The sequence below is a fragment of the Acanthopagrus latus genome, chromosome 17 (genome assembly GCF_904848185.1).
Source record: "Acanthopagrus latus isolate v.2019 chromosome 17, fAcaLat1.1, whole genome shotgun sequence".
In the NCBI taxonomy this organism is placed as follows: Eukaryota; Metazoa; Chordata; class Actinopteri; order Spariformes; family Sparidae; genus Acanthopagrus; species Acanthopagrus latus.
Window position 1 is genome coordinate 8,016,456 of NC_051055.1, and position 17,510 is coordinate 8,033,965.

Genomic DNA, 17,510 nt, shown 5'->3' on the forward strand with positions numbered 1-17,510 from the left:
TTGCAGTCAGTAGAAGCCAGATGTACAGTTATCACAATGATGCCTTATTCAAAATCTGGTTTTCAAGACAGGAAAGAGAGGGAAGAGAGAGAGGAAAGACAAAGGAAAGGGTGTCAATCTGTAAGGGTGGGAAGCCTATAGTCTGTGAGTGTTGTTAACCTGTTGGCATAATGTCCATAGTGAAATAAGATAGCTAGCTACAGACTAGTGTTAGCCTACATTTCATCAACAAAAACCATGCAGGGAAATGTTTAGCAAGATATTCATATTAAATCATTGTCCCTGCTCCTTTTAGCAGACTTAACAACAGACGAGTCAGCAGCGGCCCAGTCTCCCCATACCTGTCCCCTCCCTGTCCCATTGAAAGCAACATTGTGTTCCATGACATGCCAGTTAGCATCACTGCAGGGAGTCAGTGGAGAGTTCTTTGGATGGTCTACTGGATGCTGGACAGTTGGAAACAGGCTCGAGATTTTCTTCCCGGGGCTGTGAGCCGGAAGTAGAAGGGCGGCGGTGGCGGCTTCCCTCCAAAATAACCGCAAGCAAGAGCACCATTGTGCATCTTGTTTGTGTAATTATCACGTACACCATATACAAAATGTACAAAGATGTAGCTTCTCCTCGCTCTTTGAACGCCATCTTCCTCGCATGCCGAGGCAGCTGGTGACGTATAGAGCTCAGCTGGAGGTGGCTCTATTACCACTAGTTGAAATGGGTACAGCACCACCTAGCATACCAGGGTATGACATGCTTCGGCCAGTAATTCCATTTTCTCACTGGCATGTATACTCTGTCAAGTGCAGTTGTCTGATTGAGTTGCATAGTCTAACTATGGTTGTAATCCGACTAAGCTGTGCATGTAAACGCATCGAGAGAGTAGCATACCTCAGCCTGCATGTAAATTACAGACATTAAAATAATCCAGTTTGATACCTTCATTTAGATTGAATTATGGAATGACATCTATAGACTTTTATTATTCCCATAATGAAGGGCACTTTATTTGAGAAGTTTGCACACACACACATGCACACACACACACACACACACACACAAATCTATCAGATCTAATGTATGTAATCAAGTGGTGGTGATACAGAACTGTGGGTAAATTTGGTCAATGTTCTGTAGTGTTACTGTTATTTATTGTTATATGGCATATTTTAATATATATACTGTATATATCACAGTATATGTATTTATCAGATGGCCTGGTCTTTAGCACATTTTTTATGGTGGCTTTTAATCTTGCATCAAATAGTGAACTGCATACTGTATGCAGACTTGCCTGTACAAATCACCAGCAATAAATATTGTACTAGTACCAGCATTGAACTAGAAAAAAAAAGACTGTTGCAAGCCTTTAATTAGTTATGTAAAGCTTTTGATGGGACAGTTAGGACCTAGAGATGTGGTGACAACAGCTGTAATAATAATAGTAATAATAATAATACTGATAATGATAATAATATGTATAAGAAGAAGAAGACAAGGAAAAATAGTGAAAGTTGTGAGACTTTATTGACAGCTACCTGTCATAGACAGCATGCACATGCTTTTGCATCCAAAAATTCTGTAATGTTGATGTAATTTCAAAACTCATTTGAAAAGTGAAGGATAATCATACAATAATAAACAATTAAAAATATAACAAAAATAAAAATAGAATAAAACAAAAATAATTAAGTATACATAATATTAACAATAACAAGAGCAATTCTTCGAAAAAGCCATGCTGAAAGAAAAACATCCACCTAACAGCCTGACTAAACGTTGCTGTCCTCAGATTCGGTGGAAAGAAACCTCCACCGTTTGGCTCTAGAACTACAGAAAGCAGCAACGCCACCTGTGTTTGTCCAAGTAGTCAGAGGCGACACCAAAAATCAATTTATTGACAAATACAGGAATCTTAAAGATTGTTCTTCAACTTACTGGAAACTGTTCGGTGGAGTGGGAAGTAACAAAGTACTAATACTCAATCACTGTACTGTCAGGTGTAGAAGAAGTAGTGAAAACTGTAGAAGAAGAACACTGTAGCTGTACTTGAGTAAAGAATGTGAATATGTGCCGACACTGTCCTCCCAGGACATTAGAACAGAAGTGATATGGGCTCTTGCACTTTGTGAGAGCTGTAAATACAGACTTTGTTGTGAGATCAGTGAACGGTAAAAACCTTTTCCAAACTGTAGGAAGCTCAGGGCAAAAGAACATAGATTATTCTGATGAATAAATAATTGGATCGGGCCAGATCCTAAAAACTAAACTGACAGCCTCGTTGTCTTCTCTGTAAATTATGACGAGGGAGGGCACCAAACATTCATCTTCATGATCATTGACTTTTATTCATTTGTATCAGTACCAGCATCTGCATGCCTCAGAGTCGTATCAGTTACATATACAGCAGTAATAACCACTGCACTTTGTTTTCATCTACACGGTATTGTATCGCTTCAATAGCTGAAGGCGACCTGAAGATGGCAGCATCAGACCTTACAATGCGACCAGTGGTCTGAACCCCCGGCATCGCACTTATTGCCCTGTCAGCATCGAGCGCCCGGCACTCTGGGAATAGGCTGTGTGAAATCCCCATCTTACGGCGCTGAGCTCTGTAAATCACTGCGGTTCTGTAAAATATGTGCATGGTTAAAAAAAAACATGATGTGGAAGCTCGAAGCGAGCCACTCTACCCTCTCTGGTCAAATGTATTCACTCCCCCTGCAATCTATTGGCATGCCCATGAGTGCATTTATAAATGCAGGCACACAACTTCCTCTGGAGGTTTCCTCTTAGAGTCCTTCCCTCCCCCAAGTGTGATATTGTGCAACATCTGGCTCCGGCTGCGTATTGATCTTGGTCAGGATGAGGGGGCGAGTTGGAGGGCAGGAGTGGGGGGGGTTGCTGTAGTGTGAGTTAAGTGCACAGGTCTTTTTTAAGGACCTCTTGTTTGTCCCAGTGAGCATTTACCGTCAAGTGGTGCTTTAAGGTTGGAGGAGAGCGAACGTCAGTCCCGGAGGAGATCAACCAGCCAGAAGCTGAATAATTCATCTGGGCCTGTGCCTTCTCCAAGCACCGGGAGTCTGGAGCTGATGAGAGCTTATAAAACACTCCTCTACCTCCAAACATCTTCTACTTTCCCCCTTGACTTTCTCCTCACTCTGATCCTTCCCCTTGGCGGCATGTCCTCAGTTTTGTCCATCTCCCTCTTTTGTCCACCATCCACAACGCTTCAAGTTCTCCTTGCCCTGGCACCGAAAGTGTTATGCAACTGATATACAGATGATGATGCCCTGGATCTGATGTCTTAACGCAATAATACCTCCACCCTGCTCACCTCCTTCCCCCTCCTCCCCCCGACGCTCTGCAGCGAAGGGGGCTCTTTGCGGGAAACTCGAGCACACAATCGTATCTGCTCACATCTCAAGTTTCCCTGTGGCCCGGCACACCGATGCAAGGCAGTGCATTCTCATCATCCGAACCTTCAAATTTGCTTTTCTCCTCCTCTTCCTCCTCCTCCACCACCACCACCAACAACAACAACTCACCCTCCTCCACTTTCTGGAACTTTCCTCCCCTCTCATGTTTCCTTTTTCCTATATTGACCTAACTCGTGCTCCACCTTGCAGTGATGCAGAGGAAAATCAGGTGGAAAAGTCACAAAGAGGAATTGAAATTGCGCAGTTTACTTGACCTTAAGGGATATCACGGAGCCAATAAATCTGTCGAATAGGGATGTCGTTGTCTGGGTGCCTCTGTACTGCTGCTGACTTTGGATTTGCTTTGATAAAGCTTTCCTTCTCTGCTAATTGATACTGTTTCACCTCCTTCCTCACTACAATGCAGTACATGTGGGTTTGCCTCGGAACAGCTGTTTGTCATGCTGTTTTTAAGGCTGAATACCTCAACTTCAAAAGCTGCCACTGTTACACTTCATTTCAGATTACGAGGGCAGCAATAAGAAGAAATGCGATGCTGTCCTAGTTTATGAAGAGCACAGTAAATCCTGAATGTTTAATAATGACTTGACTCACTTTCTTATAAAGAAGTCTGTGAACTGTGTCAGTTCAAACATTAAAGGGCTCTATATAACAATTTGCTGTAATTTACATGTATTAATCACCAGGTCTAACATGACTTGAAAAATGACCCCGTCTTTGCCTATACAAGCTTGTGGGCAATCTGTTTAAAGGTGCAGTATGTAAAAATTGGCCACCTGTCAAGTTCATAATCGATACAGTAAAAGGGGAGCATATCAACAGAGAAACCGCTAAATGGGGAACCAGGTAAGTGTCGCTATTTTTTTTTTTTAGCTTTGGACCAAGACAGGCCAGGGCTAGCTGGTTAACATTGTAACCTTTGCAAGTATCTTTAGAGCACAATACATAGATGTCATGATATCAAAACTGTTATTTCTTCATCACATTGTTGATAATTTTAGTAACATTTTTAACTTGTTTTCAACAAAAATCTTTCCTAATGCACCTCCACCTTAGTTGATTAATGCTGCTGGACTGTGGGTTTGATTCATGTTCTCAAGGGCCTCACCTCATCTCCACTGCGCTAGCGGAACAGTAGCTAACGTTAGTTTAGAAGTGGAGTCCGCTAACGTAAACCAAAGACCAGCTTCCAGCACAACACAGAAGTTCCACATAGCCCCTCTAATTCAAAATATTTACATACTTAATAAAAGGAATGGCCTTTCATCGCTAATTACTCAACAGTAGCAGCATTTGCACAGAAACTCCATCAAGTGTACCTTCCAACATCTCCAAAGATAAAAACTGTGATGAAATTAGGTAATCAACCCTGTTTATTGCTGAATTAACATAGCTTTGTTTGTGGCTGTTCTTCAATCATGCTGCCCCGCAACTTTCATCCTGGTTTGTAATCTTTTTAGTTTTCCATTTCTCTTTAGCTTTTGTTTTGAATTTATTAGTTTTGTTTGGTCTTCCTGCCTGCTCTAGTGTCTCGCTTTTGGTCCTTTTCGTCCTTTTTTTGATAACTATATCATTACAAGCATCCATGCCAATGGTTTCAATGGCTAGCATGACCTCAGCTTCTAGCCATGGAATACATAAAATGTGTGCTTAGTAAAGCAGCAATGTTCACACACTTTCCTTGATGTGACGGTATCTAGCTTGCTAGCTAAAAAGACCAAATTCAATGTTGGACATTAATTAGGAGTCATATTTTTCCTGTTATTACAAATGCTAACTGACTCCTCCTGCTGTTAGCCCCTGCACCATGCCATCACTCTGTCCAGGTAGGGAGTTTGGGCATGGTGCTAACAAAGGATATATGGTTGAATGCATCCCTCCTCCAATTCTGTGACTAAACTTAATCAACCCTCCCATCCAACACCTGTTAAGAAAGCCAATAAGCTTACTCCAGAAAATAGTAAAGTCACAGATGCTCAAAAGGACAACATATCAAATTATTGCACTGACATTGTAAAGATGCGTGAGGATTCAACGAGTGCTTTACCTTTACTCAGCAATATGTGATCAATATATTGTTGAGTAAAGGCACTTGTTGGATGTACTTGATTTAATGCGACTTCCAGCTCTAAATTCTGCGCAGTAATCCTGCTGTCACCTCTTCTGCAGACAAAGAAGTTTCTCTCTTTTGTCACCGCGCCGCCGACAGACTGAAGATGATGTCATAAGTTCTTCGGAGTCAACAATGCACCGAGGCCAATATGGATTAAAAGTCTAAATTCGGTGGCTCAACACAGTGCCGATACATTACGTCATCCCTTGTGTGCTGTTATTCATTTCTTGCAGCGTAATTGAAGCGGCCATAGATGATGTCATCTAAACACAGGACTTCCATTCAGACGTTGTTTTGTTGCGCCCGTACACGACCGAGCAGACCAGCCCCATCACCATAACTCTAATAAATGGACTGGATATGGCAAGCTGAGTGTACTTGGCCTCCACTGAGGAGATTGGCAGGTGTTTGATATTCACTGAAGGCTACCCCCCCATCGCATCTGTCCCTCAGTCCCCTGAAAAGGCATGTCTGAGTCTAAATTATAGACTATGAAACTTGGAACCTGTTCGGAACTACGTATGAGTCATCTTGGAGAGACAGTGAGTGAGGTGACTACCTCTAACCCATCCGCTCATGAGATTAATGACCTATCAGCCTGTTTATTGACACAAACAAAATGACTCCTCTTTACTTATGCCAGGGGTCTCTCTCTCTCTCTCTCTCTCTCTCTCTCTCTTTTCTTCCCCTTGTAGTGTCTCTCACTCTGTCACTGTGTCCCCCCCCCCCCCTCATTGTGGTGCCCAAGGTTAGAGAGGCGCAACGAGAAAGGGTGGGGAGTCGGAAAAGTGAGAGAGAAGGGGGGGTCTAAACAAATCTCTGTCGTGCCAGGACGTCCTCCTGCCAAGGTTTGTCTCGCGCTGGAAGGGATGAAGGAAGGCAGGACGGCCGGGTGGGAAGGGTGGCGCGGAGGTGGGTTGGGGGGGGGGGGTGATGGGGAGTGACGTGATCCCCTTTATCCCGGCCAATAAAACAGAGTGGCCGGTGAGATCCGGATCCGTACGTGCCGTCAAATTCAATAAGGTAGTGCTTTAATGTTTTCTTTTAATCAACCAAATTGCATTACACACTGCCTCCTCCGCGAGGCTACATGGCGAAGAGGAAAGGGGGGGACAGGAGAGCCAGGAACGCTTGGTGTGTAGGGGAGCTGGAAGCTCCTGGGGGGGCATTCCCGATATGTGGAGGAATTTTGGGGAGAGCCAAATGTTGCATGTATGTTGAAGAATTTCTACAGAGCAAGCCTGCTCAAAATTGCTCCTCCTCTGGTTCCCCTTCATCAAGAGGAAGCAAGAGCCAGTGTGAATTCAGGGTCAGACTGGGGACAGACAAGGTGTACAGACAGACTACGTCATTCTGGTAATGAATGCCAGCTCAACTCTTAGAGCATCAGCCGCTTTAAAGGCAGAGCACTCCCTCCTGGGCGATGGTGTCTCTTATCATGAGCTTACCCCCTCCCCTCCTCTCAGTGCCTTCCTCTTCCTCCTCTCCTTCCTCCAGCAACTTCCTCCTCCTCATTCTCTTCTCTTCACCCTCACCGGCCTTACTCGTCCAACGCTCGCCCCTCCGATATGACTCACCCTTTAGTAAAGGTGCATCAGGAATGCTCCTCCAAACACGTCATCATCAAAAACCCTTTTTCCTCCCCGAAGCTCGAGGGAAGGACGCAGCACCCGGCCTGACGGAGAGGGATTGTGCATCTGCGTCATGTACCGTGGTAATCACCAGCCGCTCAATCAGCTTGCTGCCCCCGTCGACTGGAGTTACTGGGGTTTTAATTCTGATTGTGGGTTTACTCTTGGATGTTTCATTCCACCTTGGATCAGGCGCTGCTGTTGTGGCCCGAAGGATTACAGCCTGCTGCCGCTGTCGGCCGTTCATCCGTGGACAGATGAAACTTCACAGAGAGCAGTAATCCACTGGAGAAGGGTGGCTTTGCTGCTCAGCTGCCTCAGCCACAACTTTAAAGCCAGCTGACATTTAACATAATGATCAGTCAGAGTGGCCGAGCGTTTACACACGGGAAAGGTTTCCCGGACACAATTAGACCACAGTCCTTGCATGGGCTAAAAATGAATCACAATACACAATACCATAGTGTAGTCCCTCTATCCATCTAATGGTAAACTGTGAGTGGAGTGACTGGAAGAAAAGCCTCAGTCTCAGCTGTGATATTACGGTGGTTTATCCACAAAGCTTAGAAAGATGACCACAGTTACAATCTGCTGCACTGTGTATAGTCTAGGATACAGGCTGCACTTTGGTTTTAGCCATCCATCCTGCTATGAGTCATTTACAGTATGCTATTAGACAGAGGGGTTACCCAAGTTTTCCAATGCTGAAACAACACCATGATTGCGAGAATGGAATCCCTCCTTCCATCTTATCAACATTAGAAATAATTAAGAATTTGATTTTATTTTCAACTCCTTTCAATTAAACCACAACACAAATCTCAGTATCCATGCTCAGTAGGCCCCCAAACAGTTGTCATTTCGGCTGGAATGTTGGCCAATTTACTGCCTTCAATGAACAAGCAGGAATGAGAGGAATCTGAGGAAGCAGGTCATGATGTTTTCATTTGAGAGTTAATACTGTGCATTCACAATACAGCTCCAGTCAATTAACTTCATATTTCAGTTACCTTTGAAGGACTTTTTAGCTTAACGTGAGATGTGTTTCTTTGTTTTTATTCACGCAACTGCTAGCCCCTTTCGCATAGAGAAGCCGCATTATTGCCACAGCAGCGGTTCGCCAATTCTCCACCATTGGTCATTCGAAGCATCTCCGCCTGTAAGATGAACTGCTGTGTAATTCACATAGAGAGCCGGCGCTGCGTCTTTTTTTTTAAACAAGCACTGCATGAGTTTTATGTCTGCAAAACTTAAATCATTTGGATGCTTTTTATGTATCTACATGACCAATGAGTGAAAGACAGAAGACAGATTACAGTTGTGTCAAAGCTTTGCTCAAACAACCATTAACTGAAGCACCAACCATGACTGCATGCAATCACACAAGCCTGACAGATCTGCATGTCAGGGTGTGTCCAGACACTGAAAACAGCAGATGAATGCAAAGTGAAACAACAACAGAAACAACAACAACAACAACAACAACAACATCAACATGCTGCATGGTTCACGTTGAACTCGGCCCTGAGGTCCCTGATGGGTGGATGACTTCAGCTGCAAAGTCACTTTGACTCAGTGAATCAGGAATCAGGTAACGGGATCAGGCTTCATTAGGTGACTTCAGCCGAGCTGGCAGACAGCCAGGTGAGCTGGACGCACAAATGGACATTGATTTTTCAATAAGGGCCCTGAAGCTGTCAGCCAACCAGGCTATGGTGATATCTTTTCTCGCGGGGATGGCCTTCTCCCGATGATGGCCTGACTGGCACCCGACCACAGGCCACCACACCGGCTTTGTCTCCCGCCCCACACATTCCCCTGGCTCTGCCCAGTATCCCACACGGGTCTTTACTTATCATACTGAAGTGCAGCTACAGCTATACAGTTAAGTTTGGGCCTAAGACATGGAATAAAAATGTTGGACTAGATGTTTTTTTTATGAAGTTGACAGGAAGTTAAACTGGGATACAGTGAAAAGGAACTGAGTTTACAAATTGATCCAAGGTCTCAGTGGGAGAAAGAGGTTACAATGATATTTTCATGTCAGGTCATCTTTATTTATCTAGTCTGGAACTCTGTTAGCCCTCTTTGACCCTGGCCTGAAGGGGCCCATCATCCGAAATGGTTTCCATCCATCAGGCCTCCCTCAGGGCTTCTTTCTCCCCTCAATCAGTACTTCTACAGCCACAGTCCTCATAGTTAGCCCTATCTGAACCCCACAGCCAGCAGGGCATCATGCCGTGATAGTGGAGGAGGGCTTGTCTGGACTTGACAAACTGCATAACCCTACAAAGTGCAAATAGATGCAAGATGGCTTCATGTAAGGAGGACAGCAGGAATGAAAGGGAGAAAGGATTAGGGTTAGGGTTAGGGTCATAGTCGGAAATAAAGATAGAGAAACAAGTGTATCGTGAAATGCAGAGACAAGCTTATGATGAAATGCTTATAAATCTTCTGATGGAGTATTGCCCAAAAAGCTAGAGATTACACAACGAGAAGGTGTATTTTTTGTTTTTCTTTAACCCAAAAAGGCCTGAGTCAACAAAACAAAGCCTTCTGGTTGTGCCAATTGTGACACCAGAGAACAATGTCATGACTGATCAGATCCACTGGAGGTTTCCGTCCCATGTTTGTATCTTATGATTCAGCCTGTTGAAGCGTCTTTGAACTACACATTAAATTCCAAACAAGAAACTGCTTGACCGTTGGGATAAAAAGTCATTTTCATGTTTGAAAGTCATCACCTAAAGTTCATGAATCTGGACTGAAAGAGCCCCTTCATGCTTTTTTGTTTTTTCCTTTCCCTCAGTGTTTTATACAGGTTCTTGTGCATGTAAAAGATCTTTAAAGTTAAATGAGGGAAAGTCCACACCAACAGACACACGTCTTTCCCACAGAAAACACAGTTCCTGAAATGCATCATCTGTTGTCCTGCCTTTAATTCCGTGAGTTTGTGACATCACACTACGTCACAGAGTCACACATTTGCGTAATTTATGATGAGTGACTAGATGTAAGAATTGATTTAGTACAAGTGCAACACATTCTGGCATGTGTGAGCTGACCAATCAGAGAAGACTGGCTATTCAGGAGGAGGGGGCTTAAAGAGACAGGAGCTAAAACAGAGCATTTCAGACAGAAGGGGATTACTGTGCTGCAGCACTGGACAGGATGAGAAACTGATGGGTTTTTTCAACATGAAAGCATGTGAATGTATTATAGTAGTAACCAAAATTAAATTATGAACCTGAGAATGAGCACTATGTGTCACCTTTAAGTAACTGTTTTAGTTCCCTCAAAAGCAGCTGGTGTGAATGAATGACTCAATCTCAAGTAACAACATTGTATCTGTTAAACACATTCTATTATTCAGGTTCTCTCAATATGACCCTCAGTCCAGCTATGTCGGGCTCCTCAAATTATATGTGTTTTAACAAAGAATAAGCACCTCTAATTAAATCTCCAGCAGTTTATACACTGACATGTTAAACCTGGAGGTGATAAATCTTTCCCTCTGACGGGCCACATCCAGGTGAGCAGCACTTCATTTAGGAAACGAGCTTCCCTGTGTCAACAATCCACCGCTAATAAAAACCTCCAGTTTTGAATTGGATATCAGGGCTGTAAAAGAATCACCTGTGGGCTTTTGGAACGATTTCACCCTCACGCATCAATCAAGTCGCATTTTATTGCTCGCACTGGCCGGATTTTAATTTTTCTTTAAGCTTTATTGGAATTTGATTTGCCAAGATAAAGTTAAAGCCATTAATCTTGCTCTCCCCACGCGTCCCTTCCAATAAACTCACTGGAATTGGCGCAAGTGTCTCTCTTCGCTCCGAAAACCTCTCCGAAGTGAATGAGTGTGTAGGCATTTGATGACACAATTTTGTGCTGCGTTCAAATATTTGCCGTCAGAATCAAACGCTGAGTACTGCAGACGTTTGAAATGCAGACAAAAACCACAGCGGCAATCACTTTCACAGTTTCGCTGCAGTGTGGGCCCAAAGCAGCGGGTCTGAAGCAGCTTTCTGCACGTATACAGTAAAAATTACTGACTTAATGGCTACTGTATGAATGATTCTTCCAGGATCAGTGGTTGAAAAAGAATCACTAATATTCAAAGTGACTCATATCTCCTTGTGAAGCACACAAAGCCCTTCATCGAGCGACATTTAATTATTTGCAGATATGAAAGGAAAATAAATGATACTTCTGAGTGTTATTAGCAGCCTGTGGTGTGTTGACTTGTTGTGTATGGGAAGTGGCTCTGCTCAGTCATCTTCCCTCAATTGTATCCCCTCACATCTTGGTCATTTAGACCCCTTCCACATCTGTCAGCGTCAATTACCCATGGCTTACCCCTGCATCTACATAACCGCCACCACCCCCCTGTGGCTGTGACAAACACACGCACCCACACTTAAAAAAATTGCTCTTGATTCCCAGCCGCTGTCCCAGAGTCGCCCAGGCTCAGCCCAGAGAGTGTCTCTCTGCCACACAAGTGGAAGTGGAAGTGCAGCAAATTCGAGTCCGCTGGATCACACTGCCACTTTTCGCCTCGCCTCTGTCTTACTACCCGCACATTTCTCCTACAAATTTCCCCAAACTGTCTAGATTCTCGCAGCAATTAAAGCATTTCTCTCATTCCCTCATCCTTTCTTCTCTGTCCTCTTGGCAAGAGGCATGACCATGTTGGTCAGGTCGTGTCACTGTTCTAGAGCCAAAAATGACACAACCAATCGAAGGAGGCAACCATGATCTGGCAAATAAAAGGAACAGAGGATTAAAGCGGGGAGGACGTCTGGGGTTCGAGGAGCAGTGAGAATCACACAGGACGTGCCATTGTTTCTCAACCAGTGATCGTTTTTGGCAGCTGTCGGGGCTTTTCTTTTCCTAGAGCCGTCCCGCTCTGGCAAACCCTCACAAAAAAGACATCGAGAGGTTGCAGTGAATGTAAGAAGCATTCATGTGGCTTGAGGGGTGTTGGCGTATTGCGATGAACTGGAATACAAACTCCCTTCTGGGGTGAAAGGGTGATGGCGAGGGGAGGAGAGCTCTGACGTGTGCTGGGGATGCTCTCTGTCAAGATGATGAGTCACTCATGCTGTCTGCATATGTGCTTGATCAAAGAGAATGTGTAACATTATATGAAGATGATAGGTTGGTTGGATGTCGTTTTGGCCTGTTTTATTCAGAAAAGCGCAGCGATGTCAGGATCTCTGGAAGTCCAGAGTTACACTTGTTTCCATTGGCCTCGTGTTCTAAAAACTGGCCAGACAGGATTGAGAAAGTGATACCAAATGACAGCACATTTTCCACTGCGTCTCCAGTTTTGATTCTTTGACCGTGTTGTGCTAAAGTGGTCAATGGAATCTTGCTCCTTTATTTCACCTTATCTTGTCTTTTATTATTTTTCTCAATTTCTGTTGCTAAGATTATATCCTTAACCGAACAGAGGGTCTCACTTTTATCATTGAACTTCCCACTTTTCTTTACCCGCTTCACACTTTACTATAAATTGTATATTCAAGTTGGAAAGTGAGAGTTAGAATATCTTGCAACTAACGTCCACCTTTAAGGATGGACTAGTGAGCAAATCTCTGTTTTTGGTGTAATTATGTGTAATGTCTCTGTCGACCTCTGTAGCTAGACTCCTTTTGCCACCTTTTAGCAACCACTTTTTTAAGACACATGATGCTTTTGATTTTGAAGTGGGGTGTTTAAGCTGGTAGTAACGGTGTGTATAATATGGCTAGGATTTAAAGGTAGCTTCAAAAACATAGGGTGCAGCATATCAGCAGAGAAACTGACAACTGCTGCTGTAGCTGGCTACCATTTGCTAATTAGCTCATGGCTCAGTCATCAGATCAAAGGGGGAGTCATCACTTGTGTCGGGGCAGAGCTGAACTGAATTGCCAGCCTGATGTGGAAGTGGCTGTACATAGAACTGGGACTAACCACAGCCTCCAAGACTGCCGCAAGTCAGTTTGACCACAGGATGGAGGTGATTTACAACAGTTCTGACAAAGACTATGACTTTGGGGATGGCAAGACACGGCAGGCAAGAATAGGAGAGGCCTGCAGCGGAGGACAAACAACAGAAAGTTGGACATTAGTAGTATGTGAAAACGATGTGTAAAGCCAAGCGTTGGTGATTTATATTGACCAAACAAGAGATTATTGTGATATGACAAATCAAGACTGTTTTAGCTAGTTATATCTTCTTTATGACGAGTTTAAATTAAGAGTTTTACGATGAGCTAATGGGTCAACTGAGTTCATCTGAGTTCAATAAAAGAGAGAAACTTGAATTTAAAAGGTGCTCAGAGTACTTAATTTCTTGACATTTAGAGAGTTTCCTTTGGTTATTCATAAATTTAACAGCTGGCATATATCTGCCAGATTAAACTGCGTGCGGTATTCCACTATTGCCTCTACAGTACAAAGTGGTATAAGGAGAAAGGACAGGCCAGGGCTAGCTGGTTTCTATGCTAAATTCTGTAGATATGTCCATATCACATTTGCCACATTAAAAAAGTACTTGATTACACAAAGACAAGACCTGAATCATTCCTTACCTACAGGAGCAAAGCGGCCATTATTTAAGGTTAAGTGCTGTACATCATGTGTGCCCTTCGGCACTGATTAAGACAAATGATGGAACATGGATGAGACTATACTCTGGCCACTCTGCAGTGAAGGCAGCAGTGTAATGGGGAAACAACCCACTTTATCATTGAAACTGGGGGACAGAACAGAAGGAGACTGAGGTATAGGGTAATGGAGACAGCCAATGTTGGACTCCTTTTAATATCATTAACTGCATGTCCATTTGTTCTCAGGCTGGGACAGCACAATGTGAGAGTGTGTGTGTGCATGTACTATGTGTAAGAGAACAGGGGTAGAGAAAGGAGACGGAGGACAAACACAAATTAATCTGACAGAGCTGGACAATGTCAGATCCATCCACATGTGAGTGCGTACTTTGGATAGGACCTGCTCATTATTTATTACTTCACTACTGCTTTCACGACCACACCACGCTTCCAAACATCATTAACAAACCCAGCACAAATCCTGTCTTATTTATACAGCCAGGTGCAACGAGGGCACAGCATTACAAACATAAAATATTCTGGCAATCAAGGGCTGTGAGGTTTTGACGATGTCCAGGTCGGAAAGTCCTAAATATTCCCACCTCCGCTTCAGGTCAATAAAGTTAATCATAAAAAGCTATTTATTTTAGGGTTTCAGTGTTTGCTTTCCAGTTCTATTTCTCGTGGGAAAATTTCATGTTCAAAAAATAAATCTCATGCTGCTTTCGCTTGATCCTCGAATGTAAATTGTCTAAATGATGTTGTTGAAGGGGCTTTTTAATAGACCTTCAGAGGATACTGGAACACTAAAGTTCAGTCTGAGTAGGGTACGGTGTGGCGGAGGACTCTTATGGCTGTGCTGGTCCTGAGAGGGACCCGTGTAAATGGACGCTGAGAGAGTGCGAGCTTATTGTTTGTAATTAGGGAGAGATGAAATTGAATGCGATTCCTACAGCAGCACAGCATGCTGCGCTAATGTAACAGAGCACTCATCAACTCCACGCCACAAAGCCAATATGAAAAACATCTGTTTCAACATCTCCCACTTCCCATAGCAATGTGCTTGAGTGGATTGTGGCACTGTGACCTTGACGGTGTTCCGTTTTTATTCAACCTCAGTGGCTGCCTTCGTGCCAGTGCCTCCATTGGCTCTGAGGCAGAACTATGAGTTTGGAGGTTTGCTATTGTTCTGTATTGACTGCTAACCATGACTGTTTTCAGACAGTCAGAAATGCAGTAACTCCCATTATGATATAACTGGGAGGTGAGCTCTATCGACTGTGTTGTGGTGCCTTGTCAAATGAGGGAAATCAGGACCATGTTTCAGGAATTTTCTTGCAGTGAATAAGGAAGCGCTAATTAGGCAGCATTAACAGAAAATTGACAGAAAATATGTAAAATAATTCTAGTGCATGCCAGTGGCCCCAGCAGAGGATGCTGGTGTTGGATTTTCTTGTAGTATTTACAACAAAAGTTCATGAGAAGTGGGATTATCAGTGTTGGCACTTAAAACTTCACAGGTGGTATTCTGTTCCAATACAAATACTAGTATCTGTTGACAGCTGAAATTTCACTGAAGGGTTAATAATTTCGGATTTAGCCAATGTTTCACAGATTTTGACATTTTTTCCATTATCTTTATATGAAATCACAGCATAAGTTTTAAGTATTTTGGTTTATTTTTTGAATCTTATTTTTGCAAGGACATTGCACAATTAAAAGTAATGGCAACAGAGTAAGCCAGCGGCTAATTTGCATCTGTTGTCCCGGGGCAGATAAACAAAAAAAAACACAGAATAGCAAATGCTCAAAAAAAAAACCCACAATATATAAAAGTCCATTGATATAAAAAAAAGAAGAATCAGTATAGCAGACAATATATGCAAGGCAATCATTGGCGGTGACACTTTTGTGACAATCTCTAATGCTCTAACAAGGTCTAATGAGCACAGAAGAGGAGAATATCACACTAATGCACGATTACTGAGACAGGTGAGGTGATTCCGAACATCAGACATTGAACTAGCATTCTTAGTTGTTTAAGTGCTCTGGTGGGATAAGCTGACCGTGTCACGCCACTCTGTCCTTAGCAAGTACCAGAACTTGGGGTCAAAAGTTGTTTTTAGCAGATTTGTTTGGTGACTGTACAGATTCAGGCGTCAACAGTGAAGTTATGGTTCTCTCTGCATTGATTTAGATAGGGGTCTGGTCTTGTTAGCCCAAAAATAACTCCCCCAGTGACATCGCCAAGATGCTGCCGAGCAATGAGTGTCATTGCAGAATGGAGCTTCATTTCGTTGTATTAGCAAGGCTGTCTGCAAAATCATAGAGGGAACGCCAATCACAGACATCTCTGAAATGTTAGTTACGATGTAACAAGCCCAAGTATAGATTATGATTCAGTTTGCCCCAAGTCCCTTGCCCCTATCCTCCAGTATTGCTCACATTAAATACAAGTACAAAATCCAAGTCTTTTTTTCCAAGTCCAGGTCAAGTCTCAAGCCTTTTCTGGATGTAATGAGCAATTTCTATCAAGTGCTGTATACCATCTGGTCTGCTTAGAACACTGCCAAACTTTATCTAAAGAATTCAAAGCATGCATTGTGTAATTATCACTCCTTTATCAATAAGCATGTCGTGCGTCCACAGTCGTCAGTTTTTTGGTACGTCATCATCATTTAATTCTAACTTTAAATGGGTATTTTGCATTTCAATTTGAAAAAGCACAATGAAAGCTCATAGCCCACAGTTCATGAGTGTAATTTGACTTATAACATGAACATACAGCAACAATATAGAGCCAGTACTGAGGTCTTACTTACCTATGTAGCCAGCAGATGGTGGCAGCAGAACGTGGACTATTGAATTACCTGACGATTTTTACAGTCATGGCAAAGCCAGCACTATGTGAACTGGCTTTGGCACTATGTGAAGTGCGGCCAGCAAACACTCATCTTTTCAAAATATTCAGCTAACACCAGTCTAATCAAGCAAGCTAATGTTAGATAGCTTATGATGTCCATAGATGCTAACGTTGGGTCACTTATTCTGATTCCAGGAGTCCCATATGGCAAGTCCAAGTCAAGTCTCAAGTCTCTGTGTGTGGCGACTTAAGTGTGACTCGAGTCCAAGTCGCAGACTTGAGTCCCCATCTCTGATACGCAGCAAGTACAAATCTCTCTCAACAAGTCAGAATTAGTAAAGATTACTGCAGTAGCGTCAACATCTTGACATTTTCTTCAAGATTCATTGGATATACGAGTTATCTCTGTTTTGGAGGCAATCCAATCCTCTGAGCTGTTGAAGTGACTATAATTTAGTGAAGAGTGACCCTGGGGTGTACTCTTTGGTGTCTTGGGAGTTAAAAAGGTAAAGAGGTGCACTCATGCAACACCCTTGCCCTTCCTCAATCAAGCAAGTGTTGTGAAGCTGTAAGATGAGATGTGAGTGTCCAAAGCTGCCTGATCGCGTGTGTTACAGACTCATGGTAGAGCACCTCTTCCATTATTGCCTCTGCCTCAGAGGAAATCTCCTCATAGATCACCTTTAGTGCTTTGCTTACACTCTACTCTCCTCATAAACAATTCCTAACGGTAGGAGGACAAGAGCTTTGCAGAAAGTTTACATGATGGTAGCAGCCACTGCCGTCAGACATATATTACTCCCAAGTAACGCCTTATGAATGTCATTTATAATTTTCACATCATCCTGACATGGTTTATTTCACTTAGAAAAC